General features: G+C 44.9%; 1 protein-coding gene across 3 annotated transcripts in view; it reads left to right on the top strand.

Moving 5' to 3' along the window:
• Window positions 1-1,466: 1,466 nt before the first annotated feature.
• Window positions 1,467-25,677, top strand: part of FAM53C (family with sequence similarity 53 member C) — a 110,337-nt gene continuing 86,126 nt past the window's right edge. Inside the window, exon 1 of one of the 3 annotated variants that reach the window (XM_069244441.1) lies at window positions 1,467-2,725. The gene's annotated coding sequence lies outside the window, so the exon portion shown is untranslated. The remainder of the gene's footprint in view (window positions 2,726-25,677) is intronic. The other 2 variants (XM_069244440.1, XM_069244442.1) reach the window with 2 other exon arrangements.

Raw genomic sequence — 25,677 nt, 5'->3', positions numbered from 1 at the left:
GCTGAAATAATATTCTTTGTCTTGGACTTACATTTCCCATAAGCGTTCTTAGAATTCCCCTCCTGGGAAGGAGGCCTGGGAGGAAGTTCATCCTCAGTCATGGGTGAAGAAACTTCACCAGTCAGTAAAGCGCCATCTGATGGTTTAACATAGACAAATCCTTGTATTTTCTTTTTCTGCTATCCCCCGCAGAATGGGCCATAAAGGATTTGTAAACCATAATCTGAACAGTAGTTTCTATGTTCTTGGACATTTTGTTCATAGTGGCTGAAACAGCCTTAGCCACATCCTCATTAATAAAGGCTCAAATTTCCTTTTTGTCCGAAAAATTAGAGAGAGAATCTTGCATCTCCATAATACCAAATTACAATAAACAACCAGGAAAAAACTGTGAAGGAGAGAAAAAACCCGAGCTGAAAGGGTCAATTAGGAGCAAGTGACTGCAAGGCAAAAACAGCGCCAAAAAGCTCTGGAGAACTGAGCTGGAAGTATAAGTCTTCTGGAAAGGATTAGCGACTGAGCGCCAAGCCGCGGTGCCAAGAGGACGCTAGAACCGCCTGAAGGAAAAAAACGGATGGAGCCCCGAGCAGCGGAGAACAAAGTAAATGGAAGCAGCTCGAGCGGTAAGGAGCGTGAACGCTTCGAACCAAGCGGCAGTTGAGCTGCCTCAGAACGTGCGTGAGAGCGATACACGGATGGGCGATGAAAAATAAACATGCGGAAGCGATGAGAAACATAAAACAAACACAGCAATATAAACATATATAAATAAAGCGAGCGCCACAATAATGACTTGAAAAACAATTAAGCACAACAATAAATATCAAGAAAAGGAAGGAGGAAATAAGTCGGCACTTATCTTGACTGCGAGCAGCAAGAAAGAGGGCTGGTCGCAGTCAAAGCTTAGTGATTACATACCTCCTATTGTTTTGATTGGTGCTTTAATGATTACGTTTTTCTCTCCCTTTGGCTTTCTGTGTTTCAAGCCTTTTGGGAGTTCTAGTTTCTCGATTGCTGCTATTGGAATTAAAGCAAGTTAGAGAAGCATAATATGAGCCTCCATTCTTGACATAAAATGCTATGCACTTCCCCTCACTGCTGGCGAACACCGTGGCCCCACCCCTTTAACAAACTAAACGATAATATATTTTCGTTTGCTAAAGGTTTTGCAGCTTCTGCTGCTGGCGGGGGTCGCCCCTGCTTATAGTCTTGGTTTAATCCTATTGGACTACTGCTTACAAATCAATTTGTGAAAATAAGTCCCAGAACCGCAATAACTGGTTTCATTGAGCAAGCTGCTGCGGGCTCTTGGAAGATGGCTTGGTAACCCTACTGGCGTATTGGTCCCCACCCTGGGTTGCAGCCCCTCCCTCAGCAGGTGCGGTCTAAAGCTCATCTGCGAACTACACATCCCGGCAGCCCTTTTGCGTGTCGATTCCATCCTACCCAGCGGGGTAGGTGAGCTCAGAGCTCTGTGCATGCCATAGAGGGATGGGTGGTGCGCTTGGTAGGACTAGTTCGAGTTCACCCCAGTCGCTAGAGGCTGGCTGCAGGGGTTACGTGCTGAGGGATCCCTTTCATGACAGCCCCAAATCCCCTGGCCATCCCTTGGTAGCTCCAGTCGATCCATTCACTGTGCGCGGGGGAAGCGGGCGGCGCTCGCCAGACCATGACTGAATCATAGAGTTCCGGGAGAAAGGCATTGGGTCAGTACACGGCCTTTCAGTTGCAGAAATACAGGTACCGAGGTAGGAGCCACAGGGGAGAGCAACGACACCTATCCGACAGCTCGTAAAGTGACGCGCTCCCCTGCTCTGATGGTTCGTTCCGACGGGTATTAAAAGCAGTACAGGCCGCAGCGTCTCAGAGTGGCGAGAGGGCCCCGGAGAGGAGGCGGCAGGTAAGGGTTTACTGGTCTCCTTAGTCCCACGTAGGAGGCCCCATCTTATACCCAGCCCCTCATCATCACCAACCTCCCTCTAGTCCGATAGACAGCGTCGGTGTCAGGCCTGCTTACAATAGGTATGTAGAGGGTCTTCACGGCCGAGCTATCCAACAAGGGGCGGGGGGATCCTCACCCCCACCGCCCCCTACCAGATCACCCCTTCCACGTACTAGCCTGCACGAGTGAGGTCGGGCGGGGTGATGTTGGCGTAAACCTTTTAATTTTGTTTTTACATTTAGACACCCACTCAGTCTCTGTAATTGTTACACCCCCACCCCTAGAGGTGGGAGCAGGTAAATGCTACCGGAGGCCTATGGACCTTACAGTGGTAGACGCCCACTTCCAATCCCGCTCGTACCCGACCTGAAGCACAGCAACCCATGGCTCGTAAACAAGTGCTAGGGAGGGTAGATATGTAAACGCCACCGGTTACTTGTGTATCCTACCAAGGATACACTTCCTGATTCATGGGAGTGCCGCTATGTCATAAACAAGCCACATGATGAGGCGAAGAAGTCCCGGACGCCCCCCCAACTGGGTTAACGGCACAGTAGCGTGATGCTTCGAGGGGTGACGGTAGGGAGAAGAATGCCCACTCTTGAACACCTTATGAAGGGCTGATCCCCAGAGACTGATCAAGATTATCCTCTATCCACCATATGCTTTCATGCCGGAGACCTTGAGGCACACCTCCCTCTTTGGCCATGCACTCGCCTACACTCAGGCTGTCATAATCGGAGTCTGTCTCCCAGAATAAGTCTTCCAACTGGGGAAGTGGCGGTAAGTAATACCAAACAAGTATGGTTTCTCTGCCACAAGCTTTGAGTTTTCAATCAAGACAGGCCATGTCCCTCCAACCAGGCCAGATCACACATATAGAGGTGTTTTCACAGTTTGCTTGTGAGGTGACCAGTGGCTGGATTACAAGTACTAAACAATTTGCTTTTTGTTGTGTTCCCTGTACGCATTTAACTAGGCGCCTTGCAGGAAAAAGTGGCTGGGAAATTTACACGTTATGCGAGCGTACCGAAATGTTTGCAAATAAAGTATGCATTGGCATGTGCTTTTCTGCTAGAGCACCTGCCAAGCAAGAAGGTCTTGCAAACCATTAAAAAAAAAAAAAAAGGCCCGTCTGAATTCTCTTTGTCGAAGGTGCTTTGATCAAAGACAAAGCATGCAGAACATTATAAAAATACACATGGTATAAACGGCGCCACTAATTTCTCATTATTTATAGTTACTAGTTGTAGCACAATGGGAACGGGAGGTGACAGGGTTGAAAGGGGCTAACCCCCCCCCCCCTTCCCCCCAACACCCTAATCGGCCAGTTTTTGTGCTTTAGTGACACGTGTGAAGAGCACAGTTGGTCAAGCTGTTGATTCTGTGTCTGCTTGTAACACCGACTTAGTGCAGAGGGTCAGTTTCCAGTATTACTGGTTATTTGTTTAGTGCTGTATGCCGCTCAAGTTTCTTTGGAATTCAGAAGGGAACGGAGAGTCAAGGAAAAAAAGATAGAATGGGGAAGAAATCGTCATGGTGAAAGTTATTAAGGAAAAAGGGAACGTCTTTAAGGATGCTAAAAACAACACTGATGTCTCAAGAGTTGCAGCAGAAGAGTTAAGAGGGCAAGTTAAGTAAGCTGGAGAGGAAACAGCGACCCTTATAGGAATATAGGTAAAGTTTAGAAATCGTGTTGCTCTGTTACAAATATGGGCTACAGGGAACCAAAAAAACTGCCTCCTCAGCCAGCTTCTTCTGAATCTCCAGGCAGACATCTCATGTGGATTCTTTGATACTTGTAGGGCTTAAGCACTTGTAGCACTTCGTCAGAAGAGGGAGTGGAAGGTTGGGAAATATTGTGACAGACTTGTGCGAGGACAGAGGCAGAAATGCATCTTTAGGGGCAGATGGCTTAGCAGTCTTTAACATTGGCATACTGTGGCATGTACTATCCAGTCAGTGCTCAAGATCCCACTCTGTGCCTCTTAACTGACCTCTTTGTCAGACCTCTTAAGGTTCTTTGACTAGAGCAGCAGCTGGAATTTGGGCCACACTGAGAAACCAGTGAAAAGAATAATGCCTCTTTTTCCACAGGATACCTAGATCAGAACTGGAGTGAGAACGCAGGTCACAGGCCTTATGTCCAGCAGGATAATAGGAGAACCCAGTTTTACAACAGTGTAAAACAATTTGCATGACAGGTCAGACTAGCCTTTGTACCCAACTTAATACGTAATTATTTTGTACATTTTCTTTTTAAACTGGTAACTGTGAAATGCAGATTATTGTGTATATCGTGTTTTTTGGGGGGGATGTGCATGTCTCTTCCCATGCAAAGTGGATCAGCTAGATCTCAGGCTCACCTTTTTACATAGAATCCTATTTGCCTGATGATAGGGCATCTCTTTAGCTCTGGAATGGTGCCTCTCAGAGGATTATGGAGCCACACAATAATGCAGTGTTTGCAGGTGCCTGTTGGTTACGCAGCATTGGGGAGCGTGACAAGTACAGAAGAGAACATGCAATGAGCTTTATGGTTTCCATCCAAGAGAGCATTTAATTGTCGTGGTGAACAGCTAGAAGGGCCCTGTGGTTCTTGCATAGATCTGGAAAGTTAACACTGCTAATTGATGGAGATATCTAGTATGTGTGAGGTAAGCTTGTACATCCATGACAGTGGTGTAAAGTGGAGTGCAGTTAACAGCTTCAATTCTGTGGGGCAGCTTTGACGTGCTGCTTCAGTGGGATCCAGGTGTGTTATGGCGGTAGTTTAAGCAGCTCTTGTTTAGTCTGGCGCACTAAAATTCCAACTCAGCTGACTGATTAGAGATGCTTTTAGCTTATGAGCTTGAATGGTTGGAAACTTGTTCAAGTACTAGTTCTGTGCGAGGGTGTAAGATTGTGTGAACTTGTTGAGTGCTGTGCTTATGGGATGGCATATTGTGACAGTCTTAGGGCTGAGATATTGTGATGTTACATTGTTTATTTGTGGAGCACATCCTGAGGGAGAACAGAAGATGGAAAAGAGGTTAATTACGTATAGCTTTCATGGACCGGTCTTGTGCCTTTGACATGGTAAATTGGGGAAAATGCTGGCACTTGATGGAAATAAAAAGGGCGTGGATAACTCTCGTGGACTTACACGTTTGCACTGGGGGACTTAGTGAAAGAACGTTATGGCCTGGATGGTGAATGTTCTTCTATGATAATGTCCAATTGGAGCGTTCAACATAGATGCATTTTAGTACATTTATTATTATATAAATAAATGGATTGAACAATGATCTAGTGCAAAGGGGGAGGATCTGCCTCAAGTAAGAAATTGCCCAGTTCCCAGTCTTTTACATGCTGGTGACTATTCTTTTTGCAAGAACTGCAGTTGGCCTCCAGATTATATTACTGATCACTTTAATGGATGATCCTACCTTAAAAGTTAATCACCAGAAATCCTTTGTTATGATTGGAGGCCTGAAAAATAGATCTAAATTGAATGTAGTGGAAGGGACTAAAAGTAAATTTTCAAAAAATTATTTAGACATTATCTTTGACTCTTTTTTAAAGTGGGACAGCCTATTAAATCAAAGAGCACAGAACCTCTCACAGGCAATAGAAGCGATATTCAGGCTCGCAGAAAGTTGGGCCATAAATCCATCAAAGAAACGATCCAACCATATAAAAGTAACTATCTGTGGGATCTAATAAGGCGGCAGTGTGGGACTGCATTATTCTGGGATTCTGCAAAGTCTAGAGAACATTTTTTTTTGGGGTGGGGAGGGGGTTAAATGAAGGTTGCTTTCTGTTCCCAAGAGTGTCGCAAGTTATTTTGTACCCTCTGAGTTAAGTATTTCCTATATCGAGGATACAATTAGAATAGCATATATAAGGATTGTTTCACCTTGGACGAAATGGACACGATATCATGGTTATTCTGTTAAGGACACACTTTTTAAACTGGATATTTCAAACATTTTTTTTTCCCATACCTCTGACTTAATCAGTAGAAATTCCAGGGCCTATGTCAAACTTTTTTTTTTTTTTTTTTTTTTTTTTTTTTTTTTAACACAGACCTGAAGTCCGGGCAGTCTGCTCACAATTGATGGATACACGCAATCTGTTCACAATTGATGTTTATGGTTAATAAGTATACCCTATTTTCTCCAACTGTAGGCCTGTAACAAAACTTGATTTGGATGTCAAATCCATGACACAGATTTTCTTAGTCGTCTTCGCGTATGCACAGTGCACTTTCTAGTTGCTTTTCCTCTGCAAGGAACCTGGCTCTCTGCCCCCTAACCAGTTGTCCTTGCAGCATTATGTCTTTCCAGTCTGCAGCACATTTCATGTTTTATTTTTTATTAATGGTTTTTTAGCATGCCCAGAATTTAGTTGTTGCATACTATTTCGTGCGCAGGAAATATTAGGTCCAACAAGTTAGGTTTACAGTTTCTACAGCGCCTAGAGTCAAATTCTGTCAGTTGTTTTTTTTTTTTTTATAAGCTGGGCATTACGAATTAGAAAAAGTATGCTTCTTAGGGTTCAAAGAAGTAACGCTAGAGTTGAGGTCCTTTAGTATACTTATATGGATTATTGTGACAATGTTTTTTTTTATATATATATATAAAACATGTAACAATTTGATGACTAGGAATGGCATGTATCAGATTTTATTTTTATTTTTTATCAATGCATAGACTGGTGTGTGTGTATATATATATATATATATATATAAGGTGTTGGACAGTTCGGTAGTATCTAAGGAGGAGACCCTTTGCAACAGCTGCATGTCATTGGCGTAGTTGCGGAAGGGAATGTTTCCCTAATTTATAAGGAAGCAGTGGGGTTCCATGTATATTAAGAACGATATGGAAAGAATAGATCCTCATGGTACTCGCTGTTGAAGGGTGGATGTGTTTGATAGGGAGTAGGTTAGCATGATTAGATGGGAGCAGTTGGACTGAAACCATCTCTCTGCAAAGTTGCTGACTCGTATTTATAGTGCCATGATTTTCATGAGTGACCTGATGAATTCGCTGATAATGTCAGAAGAATGAAAAGACAACATTTGCCCTGACCTAGGATTTGGAGTGCATCATCCATTTGCAAGATGGCAGTCTTAATATAGGTCTTGGAGATGATTGTTCTTGGAAATAGAGCATTAACTGATTTGCGATGTAGTTTTTCAGGAATATAGCAAGCAAAGGCAGATTGGGATTTTTTTTGGAAATTATTCAGGACTTGTGTTCTTATTTTTGTTTTTAGAGCAACAGAGACTTGAGCAGTTTTTAGGACATCTGGGAAGATGTCTTGCTTAAGGGAGGTATTCACAACGTCTGTCAGAAAGAGAACGAGGGATGGACTCTTCTCCCTCACTAGATTTTTTGGAATCCCATCCGATAAATGAGGACAGTCTTGAGTCTGACTCTAATATTTACAGAATTGTCTGCTCAACCTCTTGAAATTACCAGACCTCTGAGGATTTGTGTATCAGGACTATGGGAAGTAATTCCACAATTTCGACACTGAGACAATGTTCTAGTTTTTTTTTTTTATCCTGAAAGAAAGTTGGACATATTTCGGTTTTACTTGTATTCTTTGACATCATGTGATAACTGGAAGTGGGTCAATTGTTTGCCTTTTCAAAATTTAAAATACCATCTTGAGTTGGTTTTAACCCTGTTGCTTTCGACTTAAATGAAGCCTTTTCTTCAAGTAACTGATGTTTGTATTCCTTCTCTCTTCTTCTGCTCTTTATCTTCTTTTCTTCTTCTCTTTTCTTTCATATTCTCTCCGAAGCTCTAGTAATATTCCTCCTCCTATGCACAAGTTCTTTGGAGAATTATCCGCTTGGCTGTCAGGGGGAAGGGAGGGTATTAAATCTGCTCCTTTAGTTACAATTGTGTCATAACGTGTTCTTGAGCAGTTGGCATCAAGCTCAATTATGGGATTCAGTAGTTTGCTGTCCATCTTCTTTTCTTGATCAGACCTGTCAGTAACTGAAGCTCCTTACCAGACCTTTTTGTTTCTTTAAATGCCCATTGCTAGGTTTTGGTGCAATATGATGTGGAAGGTACTGTGAAGTACCCAGGCTAGGTGAATCCACAAGGATAGGTGTTTTACTTTTTACGTAGTTGTTGGCCAATCCTTGTATATAGATCGTATTTGATCACGGTTAATCAAGATTCTTTTTCTGAAAACCAGTTAAGACCCTTGTCAGTTAGATGGCTTCAGTCTGCTTTGTGAAGACCTAAGATTGTGTTTGCAGCTGATGTAATTGCCAGACTCCCAGTTTATACAGCCTGATCTCTTTTGCATCATCTTCTTTAGGTGCATTTAAGTGTGGGTAGGTGGCTTAAGTTGAAGGAAGGTATAGATAGAAGATAACAGGAGATTGAGGTAGCTTTATTGGTCATGCTGTTTCTGTTAGTGTAATGGGTGTTAGGGTAATGAGCATTAATTAGAATGTTGTGTTCCCGAGGTACAGTAGAGATTGGGTGCAGTGGGTCAGACTCATGACTCTGTCCAGGGAGGCAGGTGTTGGTGGTTAGGGTACAGTTACTAAGCCTGGTAATTTTATCAATGGGGAATGCTGATTAATTGCGATTGGTTCTGATGACTCGAGGAATGCACAAAGATGTCTTTCCAAAGCTGCTCAATGTGTGTTAACATGCAGATTGCAATACCCAAAGAAATTAGGGTTGTACAGTTAACATTGTGAAATAATTATGGCAGTCAGACTTCTAAAATAAGAAAAAACAATGTGTATTTTCCACTTTTCTTTTAGTGGTAACAATTGGCAGCTTCTTTTAGCAAGACATTTCTGAAGAAGAAACATGTAAATAATATTAGAGCAGCAACTATACTGAAACTCGTCAGTGATAGAATACAAGTTTCATTCAAAAAGGTGAAATTGCTGCAAACGTACTTTTGGGTTGTCTTTTGAACTTCTAGGCAAACTCAAAAAATAATGTTGTGCATTTTGACCACAGAAGCTAGTTTGTTATTACTAAGTAATACAAACTCCTGGTACTAGCAGTGCTGCTTGATCAAATAAAGTCCTTTCGTTCAAGGTGAATTTCTTACCTTGGGGAAAATCCGTAGCTCTCTTTATTATTTATTGCATAAAATGTTGTGCCAGGGTAGCAGACCGCCCTAAGAAGTTAACTTTAAGTGGTTTGTGCAAAAATTACTAAAGGACAGTGTAAAAATTGAGGCACATTTTGTGGCACAGCCTAAAAGCTGCACAATATGCATCTTGTGCAGGAGAAACCATGATTTCTATAAAGATTACGCCTAGGGAATACTTGTTCCTGGGAATGCCCGAAAAGGGCTGGAACTGAGAGGGTGGAACTTAGGTGATGTATGAGCTCATCCATAGTTGAATTAGCAATGTCCACCATGGTTTGCATGGTCTTTATAGGGTCCCCTGTCTTGTTGCTTATTGATGGTTTGACACAAGTGTCTAATCTGAAATACTGATCCGTTCAAACATGTTTTCTTCAGGTGCTAGCAAAGTATTTTTAATTTGCCTGTGGTTTTAACGGCCGTTTCAGAGCCCTAAGGCTGTAACTAAAAGGCTTTCCCTCCGGTTTCCATTTGCAACTTTAGTATAGCAACCGCCTTCTTAACTGAAGATCTCCTAGGATGTCAAAGTAAGTATTGGAGAAACTAGTCTGCAAGAAAAGATGACCGATTGGGAAGGCGACCTTGTTTGCTGTGCACAATGGTTTAAATTTAAAACTTTGGTAGAGGCTTCGCAAACGAGCTGCAACAGGATTGGTATAATGTATTCAGTTTCTAATTTCTGAACTCTAGTCCCATTGTGATATTAGAAATGTGTTAGCTGTTTAAACAAAAACAAAAAACATATATTTATAGTACTAAAAGCATTGTTACAGCAATATTCACTTTGTGATGCTAGTACAAACGCATCATCCAGTTTTACTGCATACAGGCTACTATGAATGGATAGTGTGTAATCGTCACAACACTTTCTAATAGAACCGCTGATCGAATTTGAAAACAAATTGTGGTAAAAACCAAATACCCCCCACTACCATCATTGCCCAGGTGTGTCCCAAAGTTATTACAAAGCAGGTGTATATTGGCTTTGGCTTTAAATGCAGGCTGGTGCATTTATAGAACACAGTAACTGGGAATATTACAAATATTGCACATGTTCGTGTTAAGTCAGTCAAAGGTCAATATTTGTAAGTATGGGGGGTGGGCAAGAGTTAAAAAGGCATGATGAACTTATGTAGTAGGGCGTGGCCTATGTGATCTATTCCTAGTTCCTTCCTAAGAGTACTTAGGAGTGAATCAGTGTCCTTTAGTCAACCTTTCCTTCTTCTTCAAAAGTCTGGAAGAGTTTCTCCATCTGCTCCAATAGGGTATCTCAGCAATCCTCACTTTCTTTCCTCCCCTGCGGAGCTCTCGACTTTCAGCCTTTGACCAATAGTCAAGGTCTCTATGCCTTGTGCTAATTGTATGGAGCATTGAGGATTTCCATGTCATAGTTATTTCTCGCTTGGCTAGCATAAGGTCCAAGTCAGTGACTTTAGAGTGGTTGGGGGGGGGGGGGGGTAGCTGGGAGCTGATGTATAAGCCCAGCAAACAGGCTTCAGGGGTTTGCAAATGTTAGTCTATTGGTTACGGAGGAAATACGTCACGTTATATCATCTCAGAAGGGGTGCTCTTTATCACAAGACCATAACATAGGCCAAAAGGTAGCAGGTGAATGGTGGCATATGGGGGAGTTTTGCTGGTAAATCAGATGCAGCTAGTGTGCGGGCTGCTAAATTGAGTTCATTTCAAGCAAGCATTCCTGGATGTCTTGATTTGACCCATAACCCTAGCAAATTCCCCAGTGTGTGTATACCCCCCCCCCCCCCACACACAAGCAATCTAAACCTCTGGATGGAAGCGCTCCTGTTCTTGCAGGAAAGCCCTGCAATGGAATCATTGGGGCATATGCTATTGTCAGGTGCACATACCGAAGACAGTGCTTCAGAGTAATTACTGCTGCCTTAACCAAAATTGGGTGATCGCTTGAGGAATTTTGAGCCTGTAAATACATTTCTACATAGGTCTCCTTCTTAGATTCGGTCTCATCATTCCAGTCTTTCCCAAGTGATGATGTGCCAACCAGTAGGCTGCACTTGAAGTTGGGCAGCAACTTAGTATCCACGGAAGTCAGAGCACCCAACCTCCTCACCCTGTACTGGTCGGTAATTGTAGTTCAGCTAGCTCACCCTGTCTCCCACTGCCCCATGCAATCAATAATATGGAGTATTTTTTTAAAAATTTCATATTCTTCAAAAAAACAAAAATGTTGGTAACATCAATGGAAGTTTCACAAAATAGCAAAGACAAGGAGGGAGCATTATGGTTTTAGCTGTGGCTATGGGGCCAGACGTTGGCAATCGCAGCAATGTCCAGAAGGTCACTTGGGATTTCAAGGCCTGAAGCTCCCTGCCCAGATTTCCATCAGGAGCATTGGTTTACATTAATCACAAGGTATTGGACGGTGTGGGTTGCTCGTTGCAGCATTTAGTCTCCTATTGTAACAACTAGTTAGGTGATGTATGACAAATTGGAAATGTGACATTTTGTGTGGTTCACCTGCAGGCTTGATGATCTAAAATCCACCCATTGAATTAACAATTGGACTAAGGTCTGTGGTCACATCTCAAATATAAATTAGCATGTTGTCTGCATGTAGCAAAATACCATGTATACCCCCTGCCCTTATCAGGCCTCAAGTCTGCCCCACTTCACACAGCTTTATAACAAGGGGTTCCATAGCCAGGGTAAATAGTAGTGAATTTGAATTTATAAAGCAAATGGGCATCAAAGCACTGTCACCGAATAAGGTCCCAGTTGGGAAAGGGAATCTAAGCCTAGCAGGACAGTTGCAGAAATAGCCACAAAATCACCCGGGGCGATGTAGAAGTGAAAATAACCAGGTTTTCACCTGCCTACAGAAGTTCGAACAAGAGTTCAAGCTCCTAATATTTTCCAGGAGAGTATTCAACAACATGGCAGCTGCCACAGAGAAAGCTAATTCCTCAATACATACATCACCCCCCCCCCCCTTAAACCGCCTGCCCCCCTTCAATAAAAATGTAGCTTTCCGGAACCAACCTGGGAGCCACCACCATTTTCTCAGTGGAAACACTGGATTCCTTTTTCTTGTGCCTGTGACAATAGCATAGGCACAACACCAGGGGATTTTAAAAATCTCAATAGGTATAATCCAATTTAGAGAATAGGAGGCCTGTGGAAGGTGGACTGAGTTGGGCCAGGCTTCATGGGCCTTTTCAGAGGTATGATAGAACTGCCTAATATCAAGACAGATGTTCCTCTGGGGTATGAAGCCATTTTGATCTTAATGTATGAGCTCAAGAAATAGTGGGAGATTTTATATTTAATATTGAGAGTGGTCAGCAAGAGGATATGTTTATTATATTAAACAGTATTTAGCAAACAAAATGTTAGTAGGGTGACTGGTTCGTTGTCAGACTTACCACACAGTTCAAAGTCTCCCAAAACTGCACAGTGGTACTTTTTTTTTTTTTCACAAACAAAACACGTTTTGGCAAAGTATGTTTGGTTGAGAAACACCTTCCTGAACTAATGTGATAGGTGTGACCGTTTTTTCCAGATAGACGGTCAATCTGTGGTTGCACCTCATTAGTACCAGTTTAACATCCAAATATAGCAATTAGCAACAAAAAAATGACCATTTCAGCTTTGCAAAGAACCTTCTACTGTATTGCAAAACGTGTTGCTGCTTTTTAGTAACTTTTGAACTGTTTGACCTATTAAAAGTTTTTCCCCGTTAAAATCTGCACATTATGTGGCATATGATGTATTATGTGGCAATTGCAGTAAATCTATAATGTGAAAATCGCTGCGGCTGCACAATCGCATAAATTCTTTGGCCCTTGGTATAATGGCTGTAAAGCATGGGCTGCAACTTTAGTGCACAGCATTCAAGGAGAACGTACTGTATTTCAGGGGATGCTGACGGCTTGGCTTTTACAGCTGCATGGAACTGGAGGTTGCTGAACATCATTCATCATAATTGAAACATACCATTTACAATAGTCAATGATGAACTGTGAGGTCCAAGTTGGATGCTTTCTTTAATTCCAGGGGAGGAAGTAGTCCTTTAATATTCTTTCACACTGTTTTCTGAAAATGTCTTTGCTTTTAACTTTATGAAAACAGATGCTTCTATTTTAACAAAAACTGACTCCTGGTTATTAGTTTGGTGCTGTTGACTTCACATTTTAGGTATTTCACTGCCAAGTAGCTACATATAAAATAAGGCCAGCTTAAATGGAAAATAAATTAAAATACAAAAGTTGTTGGTGGGAATTGCACTATAGTACATTATGAAACCTCTATTAGTTAATGCACTACAGAGGTCTGTATAACCAGAGAGCTACAGGATTAATTCATGGTTGGTGCGGAGGAGAATAGAGAATTGATTATTTTTAGTGGTACGATGTCACACACAGCCTGTGATAGAAATCACTGTGAACGTGTAAGTCATTATTTTATATTTGCATTACAAAAAGTATAACATGGACTGCTACAAAATGTGCAAAGACAAATATAGGCGTTAGTAATACGCAGACCATATGTAAAACATATATTATTTTTACATAACTGTCCCTTCAATATCACCTATGGGGTAGTAAGCGCTATGTATTGCAACTAAAAGCACTCACTTAACAGTTCAGTTGTTAACTCTTTGCACTATCACTCAAAAATAACAAGTCACAGCAGTGCTTTCAGTGGCTTGATCAATTAAAGCCAGCAGATGCTCCCAAGCATCCTTTATATTTGCAGATTACCCTTTACATTTGCAGATTAACTTGTAGCACACATTTGCATTTCGTTCAGGCAAGCAGGTACCCTGGCTTGGCTTCGGTTTCACAGGACAGGACGTTCCCTGATTGACACTCTACCTGAAGTATTTTACCTATGGGAATTTATAGTCCCAGGATGGTTGGAGCCTGGGTGCCAGCAGAGCTTCATCCATGACTTAGAATTGGATAGATGAGTGTCTTGCCCCTAGCAAGTGTACATATCGCTTGCTAAATTTCTTGTTTTGAATTGGGAGTCTGTAAGCCATCGGCTGCTTCTCGTGTCAACTAGGGTATTGTCATATTTCCAAAGAAGACCTCAAATGCTGTAGCCATGTGGTCTGTTGGGCAGGAATATAAATGGGCATTGTAAACCCTAAACGAGTCATTCATTTCCCCATGTGTATGAAAATGTAACTCCCTCCTGAAGTACTACTGGACATGTTGGGGGGGCTTGTGGGTGTGACAGTTCAGCAAGCCACACCAGTAGTCGCCCCGCTTTGTTAAAATCGGTGTGGGGTTTTTCTGCATAAACCGTAATGGAGACATCCAGTGATCCAGTATTGAGGCAAGCTTCTCCCTGCCTTTTAATTAGGTGGCCTAGGCGAGTAGCTTCATGAGCTGCTCTGGGTTCCAGTGACAGGGAAGCCTCCACTCTTGTTGTTTCTATTTTTTTTTATTTTCCTGTGTGATCCTACAGTAGTATTTAATACAGAAGCCTCTAATCACCACTTTGAAAGCTTCCCACTCAGGAAGGGACGAGGAAGCTGTGTTTTTCATTTTCATGAAACTAGTTCCATATTATCTCTCTGAGCTCCTCCCTAGTGGCTGTATGTTTGAACCTTGTGGGTTAAGAGTTTCCAGGTTGGTATTGGTGTAGGAGTTCTTCTCCATTCTAAGCCCACTTCCGATGGGGGCTATGGTCCAATAGTCTTAGCAGTGTAAATCTTGTGGTATGTTGATGACTGGAGGGTTTCAGAGCAAACAACCTAGTCAAACCAGACATGCAGATTATGAGGAGGGGAGTAGGAGTATTCCTGCATATCAGGATTTTTATGTCTCCAAGTATCGACCTGTGTCTATTCCTGCAGCCATACCTGAGGTGCCTTGGTGTTACGCATTGCCGGAGCATTTGGTAAAGAGTTGTGATAGTGGTCTAGTTGTCTGTCGAGTGCACTGTTCAAGTCTACACCAAGAACCCAGGACACAATCACCAAGTTTGCATTACAATTAAATTAGGGCGAGATGTTGATCAACATTGTGTGCGGGAGCCTCTAATTGTCTTAAGTAGGACATAGCCACCATTAGGGTCCACATGTACTACTTCAGTAGCAAAAGGCATTCCTGGTTTTAACCAGCTTGCTCCTCCTCTGGTGTGTGCTGAATAACTGGTGCTGATTAATTGTTTCCTCCATTTTTGTCTTAGCTCATTACTTTCTCATTCAAATGTCTCTTGGAGAAACACAACTTGTGCTCCCTGATAATATAGTTGGGCTAGCACCTCACATCTCTTTTTTATAGAGAGCCTAGTCTCCTCATACCCGAGGTTGTGAAGAGGTATTTGCCACTGATTCTTGCAATGTGATGTGGTGAGATGTTTCAGTAAGGGATATCCATGATGTGGCTCTGGAGGCACCAAGAAGGTCCATATACACTGTAATAAGTAACTCCATTCTAATATCAGGTCAGTTGTAAAAAGGTAATTTGACCGACAACCAAAAATCCTCTTAATTAAAACAGATAAACTGCTAAAATGGGGCATGAAAACACTGTTTAGGCTATAATTTGGGGGTAAATACACTTCTTCCACCAGGGCTATTTTCTCTTGACTCTTTGATCAGCCGACACCAGAAAAACCGTGACCCACGCCCTCGTCACGAGCCACCTGGACTACGGCAACACCCTCTACGCCGGGACCACAGCCAAACTCCAAAATCGCCTGCAACGCATTCAAAACGCCTCGGCCCGCCTCATCCTCGACATACCCCGCAGCAGCCACATCTCCGCACACCGGAGACACCTGCATTGGCTCCCAGTCAGCAAAAGGATCACCTTCCGACTTCTCACCCACGCACACAAAGCCCTCCACGACAAGGGACCGGAATACCTCAACAGACGCCTCAACTTCTATGTCCCCACCCGCCTCCTCCGCTCCTCTGGCCTCGCACTCGCTGCTGTCCCTCGCATCCGCCGCTCCACGGCGGGTGGGAGATCCTTCTCCTTCCTGGCGGCCAAGACCTGGAACTCCCTCCCCACCAGCCTCCGGACCACCCAGGACCACTCCGCTTTCCGGAGACTCCTAAAAACCTGGCTGTTCGAGCAGCGATAACCCCCCTTTTTCCCCTAGCGCCTTGAGACCTGCACTGGTGAGTAGCGCGCTTTATAAATGTTAATGATTTGATTTGATCAGCCCAAATAGCTGTCCAGCAATCAGGCCATGACTGTGACAAGGAACTCATTGTGGCAAGCTGTTATGCTTTTAATGTGCTTAATAAATTTGGTTTCTTTAGTTTGTATGAATCACTTTTGTCCATGGTCCCAACTATTAAGAGTGGTTGGGGACCTTATGGACACAATTATATATGAATCATATGTAGCAGTAGGTATTAACTAATATGTGAACTCAAGTTGATTTTGTTCATACTGGGTGTGTTTGTGGTTAAGACCTTGTGTATCATCTAGGAGTAGTGTGGTGGTAAACCCGGATAGTACAAGATAAAGACAATTCTTTGCCTTTTTTATGGTTCAAATCTTTTATTAGTATTTTGAAAAGGTAAATAACCGTTATGTAGTACTCCCAAAGGAGGCGAACTGGCAGCTCAGCATATTTGTTTAATGTACCTTTGAACAACGCTGCCCTGCTCACACCCGCACCCCATTCCAAGGAGTGCGCATATCAAGCTTCATCAGGTAGAACACATGAACACGTAAAGGGTCCCCCCCCCCGCCTTCCCATAAGCAGCCCTTGTGTATTATGTTGGGGCAGGGACGTCTGTGAGCCACAGGAGCCCTTGGTATTTGGGGCAAGCCAGTTGTCGTAATTCCCTAGAGAGCAGGTCCAGGGACGGGCGCCAGAGATCTTGCAAGAAATCCCTGTGTTGAGAGGAGCAGGGTGAGCCTCTCCATACCAAACACATACCAGAACCGGTGGTGCCACCCCTGGTGAGTAGGGAGTGTCAGTGCCCCAGTGAGCAAGTATATTTTGGATGGCTGCCCCACTGCCAAGCCTATCTGCAGACCCTCCACTGGATTTAAGCGGGTAAGTAAGGGCATTAGGAAGTCCCAGAATTACATAGGCGGGAGAGCTGTGTATCCAGGTGAGCATCTAAATAGTTTGTCGTTCAGTACCACTTCCCAGTATTGAGCAAGTTTAGCGCATCCCCCAGAGCAAGTGCACCAATGTCCTTGGAGATCTGTATTGCCTCCAACAATCTGGGCTGCGAGAAGGGTTGCCCCTGTGTAGGTTCCCCTGGGGTAAGGTATCAGTATGTTGCAATTTTTGTACTCTCTACTGGATTGGTTCTATGCTGTGTGGCCAGCCCTGTAATATACCTCATCCCCCTCATTAGTCGTGAGCGACCATCCAAACTCAATTTGTCAGCGTATCTACCCTGATGTCTTTGTCGGAGAGGGAGTGCTTTTCAAAATACTGTATAGCTCAGTGGTGAGGCCTTGGTCAGTGGTTTTGTTAGGAACCATTTTTAAAAAACTGAGTTGTCTTTGTGCTCCTTTGCGCTTTGACGGTTGCATCACCCAGTGCCTGACCAGCAAGTGTTGCATTCTCTTCATCTCCTGTAGTGAATGGTCATCCCATAGCAATTTGAATGAGAGCAGGCTTTCTTCGTCAAAGAAGTTTCTGGAGCGACACCCGGCACTCAGCCATTGACTAAATGCTGCCTGGTCCAGACCAGGGATGGAAACATGGATAGTCTCTGGCTTCGCCACTTGGTCCCAGACCTTAAGTCCTGTACAAAGTAATCAATGAGGAGTAAAGGCCCAAGGTCGGTCTGAACAGGTGAGGAACGGAATCTTCCAACGTGAGGCACCGGCAACCGCCTGGTCCGTGAATGGCCACGGCTTCTCTAACTCCTCCCTAGACCACTCTGCTACATAACGGAGCTGAGTGGCCTGATAGTATTGAAGGAGATTTGGGATTGCCAGCCTTTCCCGCAACAGGGACCAATAGCTCATCACCCTACTCAGTTGTGGTCGCTTTCTGGCCTGCACGGCCCGAGGCAGCATCACATGAATTGTGGGTAACAGTTCGATCTCGCACTATGTGACAACTGTCAGCCGAATCCATTTCCTAGCCAGTTAGCAGCACCTCACCTATGCCCAAGAGTATGGGTGGTTTGTGGCAGCTAGGCACGTGAATTTGTGACTTTTTAGGGAAATCATGGTGGGTCAGATCTTCTCCTTTTCTCCCAATTATATTTGTCTCACACATGCAAAGACCAACAGAAGCAGAAAATGGTTCAGTAAATATTATTGAATCAGCTACATTCTAGATACGGCATGGACTGCAATAATTAGGATGATAAAACATACTAAGAACAGAATGGTGACAAGAAAAGTGAAACACTAGAAAAGTCCCACCATACTATCACTTGTGTGAGATGTATGATTACAATGTATGCCACTAATGTTAGAGAACAGCAGTACCAGCCCTAATCTGCCCTTCAGGACCTCCCTGAGAAGACGACCTTCACCATATCAGAGTATGGCAGTGGTGAAGAAGCCTGTTCCCTATTGAGACACCGTCCCCATATAGACCAGGGAACCAGCAGTCTCAGCAAGCAGCAGGAGCGAAGTCACTCAGCATGCGTTGGGAGTCGTCTGGCTGGAACCTCCCTCTAACATACAGCGGACAGAGATGTTTCATTATAAAACAGCTAGTGTTCTGAGAAGTGTCCCCATGTATAAATACATATGTTTCTGTGAAATATTAGAGACGCGATGTACCACTTTGTGCTGGCAACCCTATCTTGTCGCAGCCTTGACGAAGCACAGAGTGAAAGAATGTTGTGCTAAGAAATGTAAATGCATTCCTAGGTGTAAGAACAGCAAGATAGAGAAAAATAAAACATCACCACAAATGTGATCCTTTCTAAAGAAATAAGAATTAAATCAAATGAAATGTAACCAGGCTAAAGGGCACAGGCAGGAGGCCTTGTTGCTAAAATAACGTGCCCAAAAACACAACTAAAATGGCTTTACTACAACGCAAAGCTGTCTGGTTAGCTCTGTAGAGCTTGAAGCATGCCTAGCCCACAGGAGGTTCGATTGGGAGGGCTTGGAAGATAAATATGATTCTTGGAAGTATTATCTTAAGTGCACCTACCAGGCCTAACCATGAAAGTGCATAGTCTCGTTGCTGTGCCATATCGTGTTTGACAGGTTGGAGAAGTATCTGATAATTGAGGGATGATGTCTTTTATAGTCGGAGCTATTTGTATTCCCAAGTATGTTCTGGAAATGGGTTGCCATTGTTTTGGATAGCGGTTCGCAAGTTGTCACCTTCCTCAAGGAGACCGAAAGATTGAGACTTCTGGATATTAATCTGGAAGCCCGCCCTGTGGCCAAAGGCCCTGTCTCCTCTTTAAAGGCTGGGAGGGTCTCCTGTGTATTATTCATGCAAGTGTGATATAGTCTGTGTAGAGGGCAAGGGTGTGTGCCTCCGCACCAAAAATGATGCCTGTAATGTTGGGATTATCCTGGACCCATTGAGTGAAAGGTTCCATGTAGAGGGCAAATAGCAGAGGTGAAAGGGGGGCACCCCTGCCGTGTCCCTTCATGTATAGGAAATGGGGACAATAGCTGGCCATTGACCTGTACCGTTGCACTAGGCTGGCTATAGTTGCTTGGAATCGAGGGGCCCAAGCCAAAATGAGCGTGTGACCTCCAAATAGGGCCAGTGCACCCAGTAAAACGCTTTCACTGTGTTAATGGCTAGAAGCATGATTTCTCGTTTAGAGTGTTTCGCTTTATAGAGCAGATGTAGGATTTGTTTTGTATTATCACTACACTTCCTGTGTGGGACAAAGCCTGTTTGGTCGGGCCAGTCAGCCCTAGCATAAGGGGATTCAGCTGAGATGCCAGTATGCTGGTGAGCAGTTCCATGTTGATGTTCAGGAGAGATATTGGCCTGTAGGATCCGCATTGTTGGGGATCTTTCCTGGGTTTGGGAGCAACTATTGATGCCTTCCAACATAGAAGGCGGGACTGAGCTGGGATTGGTTTTTGCATTAAGGAGGCTTGGCAGAATGGGCACCAGTATGGGGCAAAACGTTTTATAGAATAGAGCTGGAAACCCGTCCGGCCCTGGAGATTTAAGATGTTTCAGTCTTGCAATTGCTGAAACTATCTCCTCTAGCTTTATCAGGCAGTCTGGTGACTCCACCTGCTCCGCTGTCAGTCACATGATGGGGTGCTTTCTAGGTAGGACTCCGGGTTTTCCCCTTTGGGAGGTTGTGGAGAGTAGAGCATTTCGTAGAAACTATGGAAGGTAGATGCTCTGGGAACATACCCTATAATTTCAGTATAGTCTTGAGCTCGAAGGGACTCCACCCCTGCTTTATTTTTATTTTTTTCCCCCGGCTCAGAGGCTGTTGACCAGCAAGCGCCCACACTTCTTTCCACACCTCTCCCCCGATGTAGGAGTGGCACAATCTAACAAGAGCATACTGTGCCTTGTCTAGATCCAATCCTGTAAGCTGTGTTCTGTCCGCCTCTCTAGCTGCTTCCATACGTGGGGTGCACTGGTGCGTTTATGTACGTGTTCCATCTCCAGTACCTGCTGACAGAGCTACTGACTCTTGTCCTGCTGGTTTTTATTAACGGCTGCAGAGATCACCATAAGCTCCCCAGTATGACTGCTTTTAAAGCCTCCCAAAGGAGGGAGACAGAGGTATCAGCAGTGTCATTTAATTCTAGATAGTGTGTAATGGCTTGGGTGAATTGATTGACTACTTCAGACCTTTGTAGAAGGGGTTCCCTCATTCTTCATGGCTGAAAGGCCCTATGGAGGGGTGGGAGTGCAAGAACAAGAGACTGTAGCATGAAGAGATAAATAGCCCAGTTCTATTTCCACGTCAGTGAGTAAGTTCTGAATCCCAATGAAGCCTAGAAAATAATCCAGTCGGGCATGTGTCTTGTGGTCTTGCGAATAGGACAGATAGTCAGGGGTCCAGGGATGACACTCGCGCCAAAGGTCTCTGAGCCCCACTTCTCTCACCCATCTAATGCCCTCCGAAGAGATTTCTCCAGTCCCTCCAAACTGATGTGCAGGTCTTTCTATGTCATTATGAAATAACAGATTTGAGTCCTCTCCTAGTCTTACTTGCTTATCTTGATGAGACATGGCCAGCGCCCATCTAAGGAATTTTTCTTGGCTGTTATTGGGTGTATAAGAGGAGGCTCACTATGAGGGTGTAGTCCCCCACCTGCAGTCTGTGACAGTAGGTGCCCATTGATTTCGGTCAACTTATCTCCCATTTTCCCCTGGAAGGAGCAGGTGGGCAGTACAGCTGCTCTTGCTGACTTAGTGTCAGCTGATGGGGAAAAATATTGATGTGGGTAGGCCCGGGAATGAAATCTATGGCAGTCCCCACAGATACAGTGAATTTCCTGTAATAGGCATATATCTGCTCCAGCTTGTTCTAGATGGGACAGGATCACTCTGTGCTTTGTAGGGTTGTGGAGCACCGTTACATTAAGGGTGATAACTTTTAGCTTATCATGGGGAAAGGGGATCTGTTGCTGCGCTTGAGCACCTGCCCTGCTCGGGGAACTCCATATGCCAGCCTGGGGCAACCCAATTTCAGGGAGGTCAAATGGCGGCACCCCCCTATTATGTAGTGTGTTCTCTGAATTTGAGTGTACTCCACAACCAAATGAACACCCCACTGTAACAAAAATAAGACTGTAAAAAAACATGAACAAAGACATCACAGTCCACCATCGAGTGTTCTTAGTTGTCAAATAGTCCCACCAGAAATGAGTCCACTAGGATATGGAGGGTTTGAGAGGTCCAGCCCTCCCCAAATACCTGGCCCCCCTCAGCCCTGCATGACTGCTTTTACAGGTGTCACCACCATTCTCCCCCATCATCTGTCCCAGCAGCGTCTCTAGCACTGCCTGTCTTTCCATGGTGATGGTCTCTTGATTTTGCCGCAACGCAACCCTTTGGGTGACGATCTCGTCCACGGTCAGCGAGAGTGTTTGTGCAGTGACTGAGCTTGTGGACTGGGCTGGTGATCGCCTGCTGCTGATTCCTCAGTGCCCAGCAGCTACAGTGTCTGCAAGGGAACGAAGTTGATAAAGCTTGCTCTCCAAGCAAAAGATGATCTGAAATGGGTAACCCCAGGAGTAAGATGTCCTTACTTTGCAGATGGGCAGTCACTGGGCAGAAGTTGTGGCATTTCTGCAACATGATGGCCCCTGGATCCTGGTATAACATAGGCGTGTGCCCTTTAAAACTCACCGGGTGATGATCTCTGGTTGTGTGGAGGAGGACTTCCTTGAGTTGGAAGTCAAACACACAAGATATCTGCAGGGAGTGCTGTATCTGGCCAGGGGAGGTCCACTCTGAGCACAGTCGGATAGTATCTTGTCTGAGGTGGGGTGGTGGGGGGCAGAACATACCGGAATAGGTCTGACATAACCTCTCAGGTCTGTGCCCTCTGCGTTGGTCGATACCCCTTTATGTGAATGTTGTTCCGCCTTGACCTGTTTTCTAAGTCCTCAGTCGGGGCCTGCAAAGTAATCTCTTGGTCTCCGAGCCAGAGGCCCTCCTGTTGCAGCTGCTCAATTTCTTCATTGTGACTGGTTTCTTGGTCCTCCAAATACCACCAAGGTGATTAAGGTCTCAACCGACCTCCTTAAGATCGCTGGATAGGTCCTTCTGGACCATTTGAAGGTCATCTCAGAGTGAGGCAAACAGTGCCTTCAAGAATGAGCGGGTCACCTGCCCTCCCATGTCCTCTCCCTCCAGTTGGGAGTCCATAGTGGGGTGAGGCTGACTGTCCTCAACTGGGCCTCCATTGGCGTTTGTCAACATATCTTGAGGGCGCGATCCTTCTTCCCACATGCAGAGGCCATGTCTGTCTTGCCAGGAAAGAAGCTTTGCAAAGGGGTGGCTTGGGGGTTGACACCACTGCACTGGATTCAGCAGTTGCATCCTGGACCCAAACCGTGGGCCTCACCAGGGGTGCTTCAAAGAACTCCTTAACCCATAATGGTCGTTCAGCAGGTGTCCATTTCAGCTGCTCTCCTCGCCTCCCTTGCGCGCCCTTAACTCCCAGCTGGCAGGGAACAGTCTCTTGAGAGGCTATGGCCTTCCTTTTGACACTCCGCCCCCTAGTGCTGAGTAATGGGATTTGCCGCCTGCATTGAAGCTGGTGTCGCAGTGGGCTTGTCTCAAGGCATCCATGTGGGTTCCCCATCACACTCTGGAGCCCTCCAGTCAGTACATAGATGCAAACGTGGTGTTGGAAGGCGGCCTGCTGGGAAGCGAAGAACAGGCAATGATGCACAGCAGCCTTGGTGCTGCTGATAAGGGTGGTTAGAACACTCACTGCTGTCTTTGATGGTAATGACCTGGGGTCTGATAGCCCTGCGCCCTGAAATAATGTAGCCGAGGACTGGGGAAGGAATATGCTCTCCTGGCCTGTCGCTGCAGTCCCCACGTGCCACACTATTCACAGCGCCAACAGATTTGATAGCTCTCCAGGGGCAGGGCAAGAAGCAGATCTTGACACTCTCCAGGCATCCAGTATGGTGCCTGTCCACTGAAAGGGAGGTCCTTACCGTCATCAGCTAGACTGTCCGCCTTCGGGATTACCTTCTCGGACCACTCTAACAGGGGGCCAGCCGCAGGATGCAGCCCTACCTCTTGGGAGACAGCCCACCATGGGGAGGCAAAAGCAGGCACAGGTCCCCACTTGCGATGTCAGTCTCGGAGCTGCCGCTCCTTCTTCCACAATCTGGCTTGCTCAGGCCGTGCCACTCCTTGTGGCGCTCGATACAGGGACTAGGTGCACCACTCATGACGTAATAGGGACTGGTCATCTCCAATAAGAGAAGCGTTGCCGTCACCACAAGTAGGGCTCCAAGGGAACATCCAGGGTAAGGGCAGCAAAGCCGCTCCAAGGGAACATCCAGGGTAAGGGCAGCAAAGCCTATAGAACGTGTCTTCATTCATTGCCTCGCAGCCTCTGACTTCCTCCGCTTATGGCCCCTTGTTCGCACCGCTCCTCGGAGCTCGATTTGTGCGAGCAGGCCTCAATAATGATTACTTGGTCAGTTCCAGGCGGCCCCCAGTGGGAACAGGAGCTGCCCCAACTCCTTCAGCATGTGTCATGGGCATTTTACTGGGGCCAGGCGGTGGTGGGTTTGAAGAGACTTAGAAGCATGTCTTATCTGTCTACCATCTTGGCCACGACCCCAATAATAATTTACATTTTTAGGTAAATTTGTTTACAGCCCGCGGTTTTCCGAAGGGGAGCACAGTGCTGGTTCTTCAGTATTGTCTGAGGTACAATGGAGCAGGATGACGAATGGCGGCTGCAGTTGCCAAACTGTAACCATCCTGGATCTCTTTAATGAGGGTGTTACCACAGGCATCCTTTTATCTCTGTTTTCTTACACGTTGTCCTAGATTAAGTGCCTGAGATTTGTCACCGTGTGATAATGTCCCCATCTCTCCCCAAACTTTAAGCAACACTCTGGTATTCCTCCACCCAGGCCCAAGCCTCCTCTGGACTGGTTTTGAAAAAAATATATATAATAATTTACTGATCAGCAATTATTTTCAGCTAAGCAGAGAAAAGAAATGCATGAATGAGGCCTATATTCCTGATTCAATTTATTTATTAAACCCAAGGAGACCCTACTAATTTGCACTGCTGGAGTATAGTCTGGGCGTGGCAAATTCTCAAATGGGGCCCCAGAGCGTGCACTTCACGTCATAGCAATTCAGGAATTTGTCAACTATTGTCCTGGGTGGAGCTCCCAGTGATTGTCTTCTGTTGGGGACATAGCTTGCTCATTCAACTGTGAACATTGGTGACCGGCCTCTTGAGGTTAGATGTCCTTCAGGAGCCAGTTCTTAATGTATAGCATGACATTCAGGAAGTCCGTGGTTTCCTGTAGGCCCTCTATGTGCAGATTTTACCTGGCTCATCTTTCAATGTCCTCTTCACGACCTTCAAGGAATGCAATCCTTTCTGTAAGGTCTTGCCTTGTATAGTTTGCATTGTTGGTTTGTGGTAGCAGAGCCTTAGCGTCTCTTCATTACTTTTAGTTCTATCCCTCAGTTTCCATTGTTTCTTTCTGAGTACGTTCAAATCGATCCCACTGGTTTTTCTATTTTAACTTCTTAAGCAGTCCATGTTTCTCTGACCACTAAAATCTGATATAGTTAATCTGGTTTGGTTTCTTGGTCAAGCGGGCTGTAATCCATTGTATAGGAGTGCCAGAGTAGAATCATCAGTGTCTCAGGCTACACTCCAAAAATATAGCCTTTCTACAGTACTCCCAGCTGATCCACCAAGAAGCCAATCGATTACAAAGACATTGGCGGGGACAGGTATACACAACTTGGTAGTTCTCAAAGGCCGGGGGAGGATGGTGGGGGGGGGTGGCAGGCACACATTTGGATAAAAAAAAAGGCACATCCTGCACCTCTGATGTAAATGCAGATCCAGATGGCTGTTGTGTATTTAAGGGTAGATTTGACTACCAACATGCTTATAGGCAGTGTTTATGCTTCTAATGCGGAGTAAGCACCATTCCTGGAGCGCTTTACCATGGCCGATCGTGGCAACTTCACAGTATGATGGATGCAACATTAGATCGTTC

The sequence above is a fragment of the Pleurodeles waltl genome, chromosome 7, assembly GCF_031143425.1.
Source record: "Pleurodeles waltl isolate 20211129_DDA chromosome 7, aPleWal1.hap1.20221129, whole genome shotgun sequence".
Taxonomy (NCBI): Eukaryota; Metazoa; Chordata; class Amphibia; order Caudata; family Salamandridae; genus Pleurodeles; species Pleurodeles waltl.
This window is presented reverse-complemented; position numbering and strand designations above follow the sequence as displayed.